The 6,983-nt window shown below is 37.6% G+C and overlaps 1 pseudogene; it reads left to right on the top strand.

Annotated features, from left to right (window-relative positions):
- The first annotated feature begins 5,326 nt into the window (after nt 1-5,326).
- On the top strand, nt 5,327-6,735 carry LOC149192533 (BAHD acyltransferase DCR-like; annotated as a pseudogene).
- Nucleotides 6,736-6,983: the final 248 nt, after the last annotated feature.

Here is a 6,983-nt window from a genome sequence, read left to right as displayed (position 1 = left end):
CTGAAGGATTTTGGATGCTTCTAGGGTTTTTGATGATACTGAATCTATCTATGTTATGCAAAAAATGATTTAAATACTCGGAAAGTTCTGCAAAAGCACAAATGTGACTTAAGTAGACAATGCCTTTTAAATCTACTTAATTTTAAATATCACATTTTTCTTTTTCAGTTCATACCTAAGAAATTGTTAATCAATTTTCTATATTTTTTTCCAATATTTTTTATTACCATAATTATTCTCACTTTTATATAAGTTTTTCTTAATACCATTTATCACAATATTTTTATATTACATTTTTTAAAATTCATACCTTTTATAAAAAATAGTTGACCTACATTTTTATAGTTAAATTTTTTTTAATATCTTTTTCATTATTATTTCATATTCATTTTTATATAATTTTATTTTAATATCTCTTTTAACTTTATTTTTTTTATTAAAAATCCCTTATTCAATAAAGACATTTTTAAATAAACAAAATAGATTTATAGTTTTTTGAAAGTGGTTGATAATGTGTCACATCTTTCTCTTTAAATGTACACAGTATTTGTCAATCATTGTGAGAGACTTTAATGACGAAGCCTCACTCTTGGTAAGTTTTTGATAAATATCTCAACCCACCCCACTTGGTAATGACTATTAAACCCACACCAACCAACAATTTTTTTTTGAAGTAAATAGAAATATACCGATAATAAAACCATAATAACTTAATATCTCTACCCACTTTGATAATGATTATTAAACCCACATCATCAAACAAACAAAAAAAATTAAATAAATAAAAAATATACTAATTAAGTCAATGTGCCTTTTATTGTGAGGTTCTTCCTCACAACACTATAGCAGATTAGTGGGCGTCCGAATATTTTCTTTGCTGACACATTGTCGGTCGAATCTTGTGCATTTTTACGAACTCTGACAAATTTCCCTTCTTATTTTCATGACAGGCCAAAAAACGAACATGAGCACTCAAATCATGCACGTGGGAAGGAAACTATGACGACTTACCATTTGTATCGTCTTCATCATCAAACAGAGGAAAATCCAACCAGGTTTCCGGATGCATTGAAATATTCGTAAATGTCAAAATCTCGTTCGTAATTCCAACGACGGACTTGAAACTCTCTTCTTCCTCGGTTCATGGTGTCCGTTCAGAAATGTCATGGTTCAAAAGGTGTAGTCAGGAGCTGTTGGCAATCTGTAAGCAGGCACTGTTCAATACAGATCGTTTTTCTGGTTTTTGCAAATTCTTACAAGTGAAGATTGTTATGTAGAATCTATATTGAAAAGGGTGCGGTCACCATGTCTCATATGGCTCCGCTGGTATGAATGCCCCTGTTCTTCCCTGCCTTTTTGGGTTCCACTGCAAAATTTAAAATTTTTAGAAGTGAGAGGGAGCAGATTGAAAACCTTGTGGCAACAAGAATCTCAAGTACACAATTTTCCGTGTTTATACTTCTTTTATTTCAATCTCAGTTTGTAAATGAGAATCATCTCGAAATATTTCTTATAGTGGAAATGTGGACATTGCAACCGCCTCTCCAGTTGCGAGAGTTAAACTTCTCCTCTCCCATTTCACACTTTCGGAAGTCCATAGGGTGGTTGAAGTACCTGGAAAAAGTTGTTGTGGATTATTACCTGCCTGTCCAACTCGAAACTTTGCCAAAGGATTTTTTTTATATGTGCTCCTTGAAATACTTGGTCTTAAGACATTTCACAAGAATGAGATCGCTGCCTGATTCCTTGGGAAAGCTAAGAAATCTTCAACACATCGATTTGTCTTCTGCTACCAGTTTGGAGAGACCCCGAGAACTATGTCTGAATGGAGTAGAAATAAGGGAGGTAACCTTTCCTGAAGGACTTTTCCAAAACCTTCAAAAACTTAGGTTTTCTAACTGTAAGGAATTGAGGAAAATAGGAAGGCTTTGTGGTCCTGAAAAACTTAAAGATATCACCATCGTGGGATGTGAAAAAGTAGAGGAGCTCACCAGTCTTGAAACATGGAAAACTTTGGAGGAGTTGCATGTCGGTCGATGTAGAAAACTCAAGAGCATACAAGTGTTGGGACACCTCTGAAAGCTTAGAAGAATAGATGTTTATCAATGTTATGAGGTAGAATAGTTGTCGTGGCAAAATGCTATGGAATTCATGGTCACTTGAGATTGTTGCAGTGTCAGAAAAAAACTTTGGAATTCATGGCGTCTTGCAAGAATGTAAGCAGAGAGAAGATATAAGAAGGTGGAAGGTAGAGTAGTATATTGTAGAATCAGAAGAATTGGAGATTTATACATGTGATCCTTTAAAATTTATGATATTATGCTACGAACTCGTTATCATTTATAAACCATAATTAAGTTGCATATCGGATCCGGGCTATCGGGGATTTATAAACAAGAACCATCGCAAAAGTCCCAAGGTCAGGTGCGGACCCGATGTCTTAATACATGGTAGTTAAATTACATGGCAGTTACATGGCGCATTTCCCTTTGGATTTCAGAAGTCTATACGACAGCTAAAGTACCTGGAAAAAATTGTTGTGGATTATTACCTGCCTCTCCAACTCGAAACTTTACTAGAGGAATTTTTTTATATGCGCTCCTTGAAATATTTAGTCTTAAGGTATTTAACAAGAATGAGATCACTACCTGATTCCTTAGGAAAGCTAAGAAATCTTCAGCAGATAAATTTGCCTTCTGCTACCAGTTTGGAGACGCTTCGTAAATCCTTGGGAAAGATGATAAATCTTCAGCACATCAATTTGTCTTCTGCTACCATTTTGAAGATGCTACCCGATTCCTTGGGAAAGATACCAAAACTTCAACACATTGTTTTGTTTCAGGCTACCAGTTTAGAGAGGCTATCTGACTCCATCGGAGAGCTAGCAAGCCTCCAGTCCATCAATTTTTCTTATTGTCCCTACTGGGCGACGCTTCCAAATTATTTTGGGAATTTGATTTGAATCAGATGTTTCTCTTTAAGGGAATGCAAGAATGTGACTATTTCCAAAGAGACACTTGGAAACAACTAGAATTCTTTAATCTTTGATATTGTCCCAAGGTGAAAGAATTGCCTCCCGAGGTCGTACATAAATGGTTCTGGTAAGAATTAGTTTTAGTGGATTCCGAGTTAAAATAATTGTGAACTTGTATCGGTGACCTATGCAACTTGGAGGTTCTGCATTTAGGGGACCGTTTGTTGGCAGTGTTGTCAGCTTTGCTTGGTCACCTCAAGATCTTGAAGGATTTGTGCGTGAGGAATTTCCGGGGATTGAAATGCTTGCCCGATAACTTAGGAAGGTTGACTCAACTAACATGATTGAGCTTCGACTCTTGTGGGATAAAATTTTTACAACAAGATGTTCTCATGCTGAAAAATCTCGAATATTTTGAGATAATACATTGTCCATTGGGCGAACTTCCATTTAAAACAGCAGAACGAGAAAGAGAAACAGTAGCAGCGTTGAATGAATTGGACGACTCCAATGGCAAATGTATCTTTGGTTTGGAGAGGCCCCGAGAAATATGTCAAAATGGAGAGGAAATAAGGGAGGTAACCTTTCTTGAAGGAGTTTGTCTAAAACTTTAAAAACTTAAGTTTTCTAACTTTAGGTAATTGAGGAAAATAGGAAGGCTTTTTGGTCCTAAAAAAGTTAAAGATCTCACGATCGTGGGCTGTGAAAAAGTAGAGGAGCTTGCTAGTCTTGAAACGTGGACAACTTTGGAGGAGTTACATGTGAGTCGATGTATAAAACTCAAGAGCTCACAAGCATTGGGACACCTCTGAAAGCCTAGAAGAGTAGATGTTCATCAATGTGATAAGATGGAAGGGTTTTCATCTCTGGAGCATATGGCATCTTTGTATATCTTGAACGTATATGAATGTAGTAAACTCAAGACCATACAAGGGTTGGAACACCTCACAAAGCTTGGAATCCTATATGTTTCTGATCTCGCTGAGATAGAAGAGTTACCAGTTTTGGAAAATTTGTGGCGGTTGGAGGTTTATGCACGTCCCAAGTTCTAGTGTATACAGGGATTGGAGCAACTCACAAAGCTTCAAGAATTATCTGTTGGCGAATGCCGTGAGATAGAAGCGCTGTGAAGTGTGGAACATTTAATGTCCTTGGAAATACTTAATGTAAGGTACTGTCCCAAACTGCAGTGGCGCCAGTACTGGAGCAGTTGCGCCAACGATTGAAGGAATAATTCAGATATTAAAAGAAAGAAAAATCAAAGAGGCTATGGTGTGCTATACTTGAGCAAGAGAGTGTGACGAGGATAGAAAAAACAAAGAAAATCAAAGCCATGGAAAATTAAGTCAATGGTATATTTTATGTTAAGCCTTATTGCGTTTCTCTCTTTGTTTTCACAACCTTGCTCTTGGTTGCGTGAACTTGTTTTATTTTTCCATGGACATAACACCACTTAACTGAAACCCATTATACTTTAACTGAAACACATTATATAAAGTAACAGTCCAATGCGAAGAAAACTTGCGAAGGCATGTATGATAATAGTGGCAAGATATTAAGATGAAGTAGTAAGTGCCCTGGTATTGGGTTCATTTAAACTAGTTATTTCTGTATTAGTTGATATCAAAGCTAGCTTCTTTGGATGTCACAAGGGATATGTTCTCTCATTTTCTCATTCTTGTGAAATGTCTTAAGACCAAGTATTTCAAGGAGCGCATATAAAAAAATTCCTCTAGAAAAGGAGCCAAATACAATCTCGTCCTTCCAAGCACTCTATGCTAACATATGGTAGACGATCACACCAGCTCGTGCCCTGCCTCCCCTGGAGCCGACGAAATTCAAGCTCGTGCTGCACTACCAACCTAGATTGATACCTCCATTACTTATTCTTACTTCGGAAACGACATCCAAATCGTTAGCACCACCTCACCGCAGGGGAGCTCCTGGCCTACGATATATGTTCTGTAGTGGGATTACTACAGTGCATCATATGGCCACATTGTGATGGAAACATCAAGGCGATGCTGCAAAAATATAAGCAATGCCCCACTTCTCTGAAATTGGATAGAACGATTTGCGAAAACAATGTGATGATGGGAGATTTCCAATGTTATCGCAGTCCAAACTTACGATGTTGTTTGACTCCCATTTCCCTGATGCCCCATTCAAAATCCACGTGCCACTTCATAAAACTATCAGATTTTGTTTAAAAATATCGGAGTTTTTTTAATGCAATTCCATATGAAAGTTCTGCTACCTCTCCTTTGGATGGACATGGTGACATTTTTCACCACGTTTTAAAGTCGATATCGGATCCGTTGACCAATAGGTTTTTGGGTTTCCACCTGCGTAATGTCTCTCATGCTTGCCAAAGTCCTGATACCTGGACATGGTATGGTTTACACTCAATCAAATGCAGAATTGGCTCCGCCCAACCATCAAGGTTTTTCAAATGAAGGTGCTCGAAGTTTCCGATAAGACCTAACCCGATCCCACTTTATGTTTGATTTAAATCTGACATCGGATCCACCACATTGGAACTCTTGTTATGATCCTTGTTTAAATATCTAATACCACCCGAGACGTGATTTATTTTTTCTACGCCGAGTTGATAGAAGCATCCATGTCAGATGTCGAAATTCAAGAAATAACGGGGCTGAAGGTCAGTCTAGTTGTTCGCCAACTTTTTGTTCTAGATGGCGCTATCAATATTATCAATCATCTTCTCCCTTTGATGGTGGTCCAAGTGACTTCATGCCCTTTCTAAAATTCCTTATGTCGTGTTTAAAAGTATTAGTCATCTTTTATCTTGAACTCAAATACTGGGAGAGGATTTGTCCCTATCATTTTCGAAAAGGCAAAATGCCTCTCTTTCCTTTTGTTCAATGAAAAATATGAATTCATTTGACCAGGTAATTAGCTCATTGTTTTCTCTTTCTCTTTGTAACATTCTAAATTTTATTATGATCGAGTTATAAAGTTGAGAGATGGAGCTACGATAGGTTTCACAATTAATCACGCGATGGTAGACGAGACTTCACTCTGGAATTTCATAAACTCATGGGCAGATCTCTATAAAGGAGAGAACACAATCTCTCACCCACCACTTCACAGTCAGTGTTTCAAAATAAAGGGTTCCCGCATAGCTCTCAACCTACACACAACCAAAAGGATCAATAAATTTTCCCCGCCTGGGCTAACTGAAAAAATATTTCACTTCAACAAGGAGACGATCTTGAGGCTAAAGGATAGAGCTAACTTGAATAATTTAAAGGAGCCAAATACAAACCATCACACGACCTCATGCCCTGCCGCCCCAGGAGCCGACGACCTTCAAGTTTGCGGTGAACTACCAACCCATATTGATACCTACATTACCTTATTCTTACTTCAGCAATGCCATCCAAATCATTAGCACCATGGTCATTGCAGGGGAGCTCCTTTCCTACAATATACGTTTTTTAGTGAGATTTTTGCACCGCATCATATGGCCACACCACGATGGAAACATCATTGCAGAGCAGCAAAAATATAAGTAATGTCCCACCGCTCTGAAACTGGATAGAACGATCTACGATAATAATGAGATGATGGGATGCTGTCCAAGTTTTCCAATGTACGACAACAATTTTGGATGGGGACGATGGGTGTGTGTAACAAATCATATCGAAAAACCAATCAAATTAGAGCCCGAGACCATAAAAGTGGCTTATTTAGAATTGGGACGAAAAACAAAAATGAACATGACATATGCGGGGTGAATGGCCTATCAGAGGAATTCGACTATTGGAGGATTTGGACTAGTTCACAACCAAAAGCCATGATATCTGATGAACATTCGAAAGAGGGAAGACTTGAAACCATGATAAATTAGAGCTTTGAAACAAATCGGGTCCAGACCCTATCGGAACTTCCAAACACATTTGTTGCAAAAATCCTGATAGTTGAATGGATTCGATATTAGGATTAATTGGAATGTATGACATATCGAGTCCGACGTATCGGGTTA

Source organism: Pinus tabuliformis, chromosome 2_2, assembly GCF_031772625.1.
Source record: "Pinus tabuliformis cultivar Carrire ecotype Pingquan chromosome 2_2, CPIR1, whole genome shotgun sequence".
NCBI lineage: Eukaryota > Viridiplantae > Streptophyta > Pinopsida > Pinales > Pinaceae > Pinus > Pinus tabuliformis.
This window is presented reverse-complemented; position numbering and strand designations above follow the sequence as displayed.